Below are 9,535 nucleotides of genomic sequence, written 5' to 3'. Positions count from 1 at the left end.
TGCTCCCAGAGGGAGAACCTGTAAGGAAACGGGGGGGGGGGGGGGGGGGGGGGGGGGGGGATAAAGCAGGAAAGCACATCAAGCCAGAACGTGGGTTTTGCGGAAGTCCAACCTCAGACTGATCCCTCAAGGTGCCCTGGAGCATGAAGACACCACAGAACTGGCAAGGGAGTCAGACTTCTGTGCCCTAATATCAGCGTTGTTGGCTGAAGGCTTCCTCCGGAGAGGGGGGGTGTATATGACCCGCCCGACTCCCCAGTATCTCCAGACAAGGCAATTCCTGATGGCTGAGGTCTCAGGGTCCTTCTCAAAGTCAATTTTCTGGACAAGGATACAGCCGTGACCTGTGGCGCTCAATACCCAGCTGGGGAATTGGTGCACCTTTCTGGTAAAAGGATTCAGGGCAGGACACCGGCAGCCTCTACTGCTTCTCACATTGAGTTCCCTCTATCTAGGTCAACTTCTCCAGAATTCCGCTCCGTCACAATTTCCGGGGGAACTATAAAGAGGAAGGTTAGTGGGACACGTACTTTCCTTGCTGTTTGAACCAGTCCTGAAGCTGCAACTAACGCGCACCATCCCCCTCCTCTGGCACCCACCCTTCTTCCTCACCACGGCCTGTGTAGGTGGCTTGCCTGGGGGGCTCGGAGCCCTTGGACGCCATGCTTATTAGGAAAGTGGTTGTGTTTGCCCACTTTCAATTAAAAATATGCCCGAGAGTACCAGGAGCCGCCTGGGCTGGCCACCTCAGTGTCCATCTATTTCTCCCTGGCTCCATTATGGAACAGCTCCCTTCGGGCTGATGCAGAGGAAAGCTGCTTCCTTTCCTTGCTGCCTGGGGAAGACCCCCAAGTGAAGGAGAGGCAGCCAGAGCTTTACATTTAGAGACTTTCCTGCACCCCCTGAGGGCATCTTCCTCCCTCTAGGAGCTGTACTCTAGGCTCATGGTTCTAGGGACACAGGGATGGGAAAACGGTGACTACAATTATGCCTACTTGTACCCATGGCTTCTGAGCCCCTGTGTTCTGTCTGCTGGAGGGACGCACATCCATGTGACCATCTGCATTTTGAGACACACGCCGCACGCTGCAGGATGGCCTCTCAATAGTGCACTTGGACCTCCGCTGCCCTTTTTTAAATAATTTTTTAAATGTTTATTTACTTTTGAGGGAGCTCATGAGCAGGGGAGGGGCAGGGAGAGAGGGAGACACAGACTCCGAAGCAGGCTCCAGGCTCTGAGCTGTCAGCACAGAGCCCGACGCGGGGCTTGAACCCATGCACCATGAGATCATGACTTGAGCTGAAGTCGGACGCTTAACCGACTGAGCCACCCAGGCGCCCTCTCAGCTGCCTTTTAAGAGACCAGGCTCCTAAAATCTTCACTGATGTTGCGGGCTCCCGAATTCTTGCTGCGCTACTTCCTACCCTCTAGAGAACATGTGTGCTACCAAGATGTCTAGAGCACTTGCCCTTCTTGCTTGTGAGGTCTAATTAACACGATGCCACTCTCACAGTGACCAGTGTAATGTTTGTAGAACATGCAGCCATCCAGATCTCCCGGAGACAGAGCAGGAGACCCAGCAGAGCCCTGGGCCAAGACTGTCAATGTTTACCGTGGTCTGTCTCATAGGAATGCTAACTGTTTCAAACCCCCTTTCTAGGAGGGTATTAAAAAGAATGCAGTTGTCAGATCAGTAGTGGTGTATCACATACCAGAAGCTGGGCAACTCTCGATCCATTAAAGACACTGCATTGAGCATGGCAGCCACAGGTGGGGCCCGCCTAAGTTTCTGGAAGTCCCCCGTTATCTGCCCTGGTCCCTCAGGTTTTGCGGGGCTCAGACAACACGAATGCAATGGAGATTACCACCCTGCATCCCATAAGTCCCCGAGGCACTGATCTCTGCCATACTTCTCAGTGTGCAGGAGAGTTTTTGATATGCGACCTTGGGCAGGTGAGAGTGGGGTGGTCCATTTCAAGGACTTCCACTTGGCCTTGTCCACCATCATAACGGTTGCCTAGCACAATAGCACGCATTCCATAGGCCAAGGAATAAGGTGAGGACTGTGCCAGCTGCTAATTTTGATTATAGGTTTGTGAACCAGGAAAATGACCACCAGCTGGGTCCATGAACCTGGTGGAGTCGCTGGGAGAGGACCCTGGGCCAGAATTCCACTTAGAGCCTTCTCCCCCATATGCCTCTAACACGGAAGCCCGGACCGTCCTTCGGGTCACTTGGCATCACTGTCCACTTGTTTCTAGCTCTTGGAGGATCTGAGCTAACGGACAGTTGCCTGATCTAATGGACTATCTTCTAACAAGGGGGACTGGGCCACTTCTGCAGGTGCCTGGGGGTTGGGGGGACTTCTCCGGGGCTCCTAATGACAGCTACATGAGTATCACAGGCCAAGATCCCAGACCCTGCCCTGTCCTGTTCAGGGCCCTGACTACAGCCTAGGAGACTTGCTGAGGCTGAGACTTCAAACGTTTCTGTGCCTCCTAATAGTAGATCCTGAGCCTGGGTTTCAGCACGGCCCACCTTTCAGCTACAGGCAATAAGGACCTCACTACCAAAGAGGTCCCATGACCTTCACATTGGCTCTGAATTGGTGATTAGCCACCTTGATTAATTATTTCCTTTCTCTAATGCACTGATGGCTCTCAGATACAGCCTCTCAACCCCCTCTCTGCGGCACTGCTCAAGTACCAGAAACATCGCAGAAGCTAGTGCATCCCTGTCCCCACTGGAGGCTGTCACAGAAATTGTACCACATGCTAGGAACTCCCTGCCCCCACTACCACCCATGTTGGGGTCCCCATTACCAGTAGATCATCCAGCTCCAGGTCCCATCCTTAGAATTCACTTCACCTGGACCATCTGTCTTACATCAGGTCCCCTAGATAGCAGTTCTCAAAGCAAGGTCCCTGGACCAGCAGCAGCAGCAGCAGCACCTGGGAATTCATCAGAAAACAAATTCTTGGGCTCCGCCCCAGATCAGCGGAAACAGAAACTATAGAGCCCAGCAGTCCACACTTGGAAGGCTGAGAAACATTGCACCAGACGCAGAGCCTGAGACAGGATTCCTGTGCGAGTGATTTCTGGAAGGCAATGCTCTCAGAAAGAGGGAAGTGAGAAGAGCAAAATTAGGCGGAGGAAGAAGCGAGGCCCAGTTAGGAGTTCTGGGGAAGCTCCATCCCAGGCTGATCCCACAGGAAGCCCTGGAATAGAAATAGTACCATGGAGCTGGAGGTACAGAGCCCCGGCTTTGCACACCTGTATGGCTAGCCATTGGCCAAGGCTTCCTGCCCCTACCCCAGAGAGATTGAAGAAAATCTCCAGGCATCTCCAAGTAAGGCTGCACCGGATGGCTGTGAGCAATTCTCCAAAGAAGGGACAGCTGTGAACAGTTAGCAGCCAACGCTTACAGTTCTTGAGGCATGAAGACAAGGCTCGGCGAAGGGCATCTGCTTGGGGCCCCGCTAGCATCCGCTGCAAGGTGCCCAGAGCTTGTTAAATTTCTTCCTAGAAGCACCCAAACAGTGAGACAATGCAGGGCAATAGAAACTAACTGCATGTGGGGTGCCTGGGCGGCTCAGTCAGTTAAGCATCTGACTTCAGCTCAGATCATGATCACATGGTTTGTGGGTTCAAGCCCCATGTTGGGCTCTGTGCTGATGGCTAGCCTGGAGCCTGCTTCAGATTCTGCATTTCCCTCTCTCTCTGACCCTCCCCTGCTCACGCTTTTTCTCTCTCTCTCTCTCAGAAAAAAGTAAAACAGTAAAAAAATTTAGAAGCTAACTGCATGAGGCGAATCTGGACGAGAAAACCCAACAAGTGGGCTTTGATCCGAGCACCAAACTACAGCTGTGTGTTCCTGCATCTGTCCTCCATGCTCTCCTTGATAATACGGAGCTAACATCCCTTTCCCACGGCTGTGAATGTCGCGTCAGAGAAAATATGTGCAAACACATTGCAAACGTTAGGTCGTGAAGGAATATTGTATGTTTTATGCTTTCCATTGAGTAGAAAAGAAATCCACAGTTTACCTTCGGTGGTGAGGATTTATTAGTAAGACGGAATCGTCGGGCTATGGGGTTGAGTGTTTTCATCCTCAGCAGATATTGCCAAATTGCTCTAAAATGACGATATCAATTTCCATTCCCACCCACAGCCGTACATGAGAATTCCCGTTTCCTTCCAACCTGACCAATTCTCTCTCATCTATTTGAGCCAGCCCAACAGGGCTGAAGGGTGCGTACACAGGGAGACACAGGTTCAAGTGCATCCTTTCCAGCATTTTTGTCAGAGATAAAATTGGAGATAAGCCAGGTGCACCTCATTAAGGGAATGAATAAATCAAAGTGAGGTATTCATATGCCATCATATCTAACAGTTACAATGGATGAACTAATGTATAATATGTATGCAGACGCACAGATATATGACAACATTGGATGAAAGCTTAAGTTGTACACCATTATGTGGCATATTATGCCATTTACATACATTTTTAAAAACACATAAAACAGTACCTTGTATTGTTTGTGGAGGCTCACGTTTGTAACAAAAATATTAAAAATATGCACGGGGTACATACCAAAGTCACTATAGCAGTTACTTAAGGGGAAGGAAAGAGATGGGCCTTGGGACGGAAACACAGGAGATGATAAACTTTCCGCTAAATTTGTTTTCCTTAATAAAAGATATATGATTACTAAAAATAACGTGAAAAGGTATTCACGCTTGTGTGTCTGGCATAGCAGACGCAGTTTCCTGTCTCATTGGCACTTTATTCTTCATTTTAATTTTTTTTAATGTTTATTTATTTTTGAGAGACAGACAGAGCATGAGCAGGGGAGGGACAGAGAGAGGGAGACACAGAATCTGAAACAGGCTCCAGGCTTTGAGCTGTCAGCACAGAGCCCAACGCGGGGCTCGAACCCACGAACCTTGAGACCACGACCTGAGCCGAAGTCAGACGCTTAACTGACTAAGCCACCCAGGTGCCCCGTTCTTCATTTTAATTATTGTTTTAATTGCCGAAGGCAGATTTTTTTCAGAAAAGGGACCAATGGTGTGGCGGCCACCTCATTTCATTGTGCCAGGGCGTTGGTGTACACACAAGTGGACGAAATAGCCATGAACTTGGTCCTCATGGAATGTGTGGCCTCGTGGGGATGCTGGACCAAAAACTGTGGTCAGGGCAAAAATGCGAAATTACAGGGTGCAGTGATAAAGTAAATCGGGGAGGTTAACTTTAAATTGGAGCACTGGGAAGGGCATTTCTGAAAGGCTGGTTTTAAATTGAGGCCTGCGGGTTAGCAGGAAGGGGAGAATGGGCACTGGGGGGAGTCGACTCACTTCTGGGCCCTGGGAATGACCCAGGAGAAGCCCCCGGTGGGGAGGTTGGAGACGAGGTTCTGGCAGCAGGGGCGGGGAGACAAAAGGAGCTCCCCAGGGAAGGGAGGGTTTCCAGGCAGAGCTTCAAGGAATGGGGGAGGGGTGCCATGCACAGGTCAGGTTCAGGCTAGAGCTTGCAGGCTGTGGTGAGCATGGTTTTTTATTGTTGTTGTTTTTTTGTGTTTTTGTGTTTTTTAATTTTATGAGTAATGGACTTTCTCTACAAGTTTTATTTATTTATGTTTTTAAATTTATTTCTAGGAGAGAGAGAGAGACAGCATGAGCAGGGGAGGGTCAGAGAGAGAGGGAGTCACAGACTCTGAAACAGGCTCCAAGCTCTGAGCTGGCAGTCAGCACAGAGCCCGACGCGGGGCTCAAACCCACGAACCACGAGATCATGACCTAAGCGAAAGTCGGACGCTTAACCGACTAAGCCACCCAGGCGCCCCTACAAGTTTTATTTTGTAAACTTGTGAATAATAAAGCATCCTCATGATTTGCTTTTTAACTTTTTCATTACACAATTTTTCAATGGCATGCACAGGTAGAATAGGACAGTGAAACCCTGAGTACCCAGCTTCATTGTGACCAAGGTCACTTTCCGGGTCTGCCCAGTATTACTTTGGAGAGTACCCAGCACGTCACATGACTTTGCATAGACATATTGCAATATGTAACCTCTAAAAGAGAAGCACTCTCTTTGGGGGAAAAAAATAACCAGAATACAATATCATCCCTGAAAGCTGAATAATCATTTCTGAACAGCATTGAATATTTGAAGACTTGGAAGCAGGAGAATTGTTATCCGATTTACTACTTTTAATAAACCATCCTGGCTTCTCTGTGCATGTGGGGTGGACTTGGGGACTGGCAGGGGAGCCAGGGAGGTAGGGGGCCGTCATAGATGTCCGGCTGGACTGGAGGCTGGACCAGAACAGCAGCAGAGGAAGGAATGAAGAGTGCAGACATCGGGTCTATTCGGGAGGTGTGTACACAGACTCGGCAGTGGATGGAATGTGAAGGATGAGACAGGGAGACAGATGCCAAGGGTTGCCCTCAGGATCTGACCAGAGCATGAGGGAGAGTGGAGGTGCCATCCACTGAGAGGTGAATGCTGGGTAAGCAGTGGGTGTGGTCTTCCCTCTTCTGCCCTTCCTCCCCCTCTTCCTTGATACCGGTGCTGGCTTGTAGCACATCCTGGGAGCAGTAGGCCTGGTACAGATGCTGTTCAGGCTGAGGCTTCAGACCAGGAGAGCAAAGAAGCCCTTCAGCTTTCCAGAAGGGCTGCGAATTGTCTGTGGATAGCCAGGGGCGTCATTCTCGCTCGAGGAATGAGTTTCATCCTCTTGAGCCCCCAGGATGCCTCCACACTCTGGCTCTGAGCAGTCATCTCTGAAATATTTTCACGTCATGAGTTTGAAAGGAGAGTGGTGGGTTTTCCAGACATGAAGGCAATCGCCCTTTCAAGATGGCCTGCAAACTGGCATAAATACTAGAGAGAACATAGGAGACATGGAAGACTGTGCCAGGATGCTGCAAGCTCATGCAATGCCTTTGGTGAAAGGCATCTCCTCTGGCAGATATAGCCCCCGGGCACATGATTTTGAAGGTGGACAGTATCCTTGTGAAAACGAAGAAAAGGTGTTCCTTTTGTGCGAAGCTGCAGCCCCTTGCCCAGCTACCCTTGGGCAGTGAAAGCAACCAAAGCGAGTGTTCGTAGAGACACTAGACTTCGTCCTTGCCTCTAGTAGATTTTAATCTAGTTGGTGAGATGAAGAGCATGTTGCAATAATTCTGTTATTTTAAGCCCTGTCTTGGATTTATGTATGTGTGCACCAAAAGGAGGGTCTTGGTCAGGAACTGGATGGATTCAGTAGACTGACACAGAACCGAAGTTAGGAAAGACTCACGGAAGTGGCCAGGTTTGAACTGAGCATTTAGGGAAGAACAGGAGAGGGAGATCACCCCAGGTGAGGGTATTCCCAGCCTTTCTTCAGTAGGATAAGGCAACATGAAGATGTTGCGAAAGTCAAAGGAATAGCACGATCCAGAAAGGCCATGGTAGTCAGCCACAGCCAGTGCTGCTGAAAAGCCAGAGAAGGTCTTTCACAAAAGTTTTTAAAGGCAGTGAGTCAAAAGCCAGATTTCAAGGGGTTAAGGAAAAGAGGTACATAAAGAAATAGAAGTAGAACTTGTTTTTCATGAATTCGAGGAATTTGGCAGAAAAAACCAATTGAGAAAGGAGATGGTAGCTGAGAGAGGCAAAAGGGTCAAGTGAAGCTTTTTCAAGCTGGGAAGACCTGCTTCTATTTAAAGGTATTACGAAAAAAGTTAGTACAAAATAAAAGCCTGAACATACGCTAGAGGAACAAGTACACAAAGGAGGGGGATCCCTCGGGACTTAGAAAGTTTCTCGTCTCAGGAGGGACACGTGATTTGTAAGCCCAGAGAGAGAGAGGATGGCTCTGGGGACCAATGTGATAAGTGACCATTCTTCAGGAGTGCAGCCCTAATCATTTAAATCCAATACGGAGCGAGAGCAAATTAAAGCAGCCAGTCTTCAAATGTAATGTGCACCCATGTCACCCAAGGATCTTGTTAAAGTACAAATTCTGATTCAGTAGGTCTGGGGTAAGGCCTGGGCATCTACATTCCAGAAGGTTCCCAGCTGCCGCCCACGCTGCTTGTCTTCAGGTACAATATCCAACTCTCAAGAGTCTTAGGAAGTGGGAAGAGAGAATGCAGAGAAAAAAGAAATGATCAAAAATCTAATCAAAGGAAACTTCCTTGAGGAGAATGAACGTCTCTGGAAAGAATGGGCTCACTGAGTATGATGAATGGAAAAAGACCAGCAGAGACACATCCCAGTGGAATTTCAGAACCAAGATGAAAAGAAGTTCTCCCTAGAGATAGCTAACAGCTTGTCTGCAGAGCTGTGAGAATAAAACAGGTATCGTATATTTCATCAGAAATGCAGGGGCTCAAGGATCTATAATGTGCTCAAGAGAGACCACATTGAACCTAGAATTTTATATACCCAGCCAAACTATCATTCCAATGAGCTGCTACTCTGAAGCACAACTTACTCAACAAGAACCTTATGGATTCTGGTTCTCGTATCTTCTTTCCCGTGAGTCTACCTGCAGAATGGCAATCTGAAATTCACTAAACGTGATGATGTCCAGGCATACAGATCTCATTTTCTGACTTTATCTAGAGGAAAGTCAAGAATTGAATGAAAAATTTTGAAAATGAGGGACAGTCATTTAAGAATGAGGGAGTAGGTCGTGTCATCCATGAGAGGCAAGGGGAGGCTGACGGCAGAGACTGGAAGTGTTGAACTTGAAGTTGAGGCAGGCTGGTGGGCGCTCAGTGTTGAAGAGCCCCGCCCAGGGGCACCTGGGTGGCTCAGTCGGTTAAGTGTCCGACTTCGGCTCAGGTCATGATCTCACAGTTTGTGGGTTCAAGCCCCGTGTCAGGCTCTCTGCTGACAGCCAGCTCAGAGCCTGGAATCTGCTTCAGATTCTGTGTCTCCCTCTCTCTCTGACCCTCCCCTGCTCACGCTGTCTCTCTCTCTCAGAAATAAATAAAAAACATTGAAAATTTAAAAAAAAGAAGAGCCCCTCCCATTGCTGCACTGAGAAGCAAGAGTGGGAAGGAGAGGTGATCGTGTTTTTTGGGTCACCTTGAGGGGAAATTCAGAGTTCAGTTAAGAAAGGGAGGCAAACTCAAGCGGCAAAGAAATTGCTCTAGGGTAAAGGAACTGCATCCCCATAAGGGAAGGGAGTTCTACAGACTGAAGTGAAAAACCAAGTTGTAGAGAGATTTGCAGGGGATGAGGGGGGGTGGTATGATGATGTGGAAGAAGACAGCAAGAACAGCACAGCCTTGGGGAAGACAGTGAAGGTCAATCAGGGTGAAGGAAACAGGGGTTTCCAGGGACCCCTTACACTTTGTAAATTTGTAAGAATCATGGAGATTTAGCCCTGAATAGCGTACAGGATAAAGGTAAAAGAAAGGAAAAAAGATTCAACCTCAGTGTCCCCAACTAAATTTTCTAGTTATGTTTATGGGGAATGGTTACGGGGAGGGCTTAACCGGCCAAGGGCAGATCCAATCAGGGCAGACTTCAGC

The sequence above is a fragment of the Hyaena hyaena genome, unplaced genomic scaffold, assembly GCF_003009895.1.
Source record: "Hyaena hyaena isolate Hyena2069 unplaced genomic scaffold, ASM300989v1 scaffold_39, whole genome shotgun sequence".
NCBI lineage: Eukaryota > Metazoa > Chordata > Mammalia > Carnivora > Hyaenidae > Hyaena > Hyaena hyaena.
The sequence above is the reverse complement of the archived record's forward strand: the minus strand, read 5'-3'. Positions refer to the sequence as shown.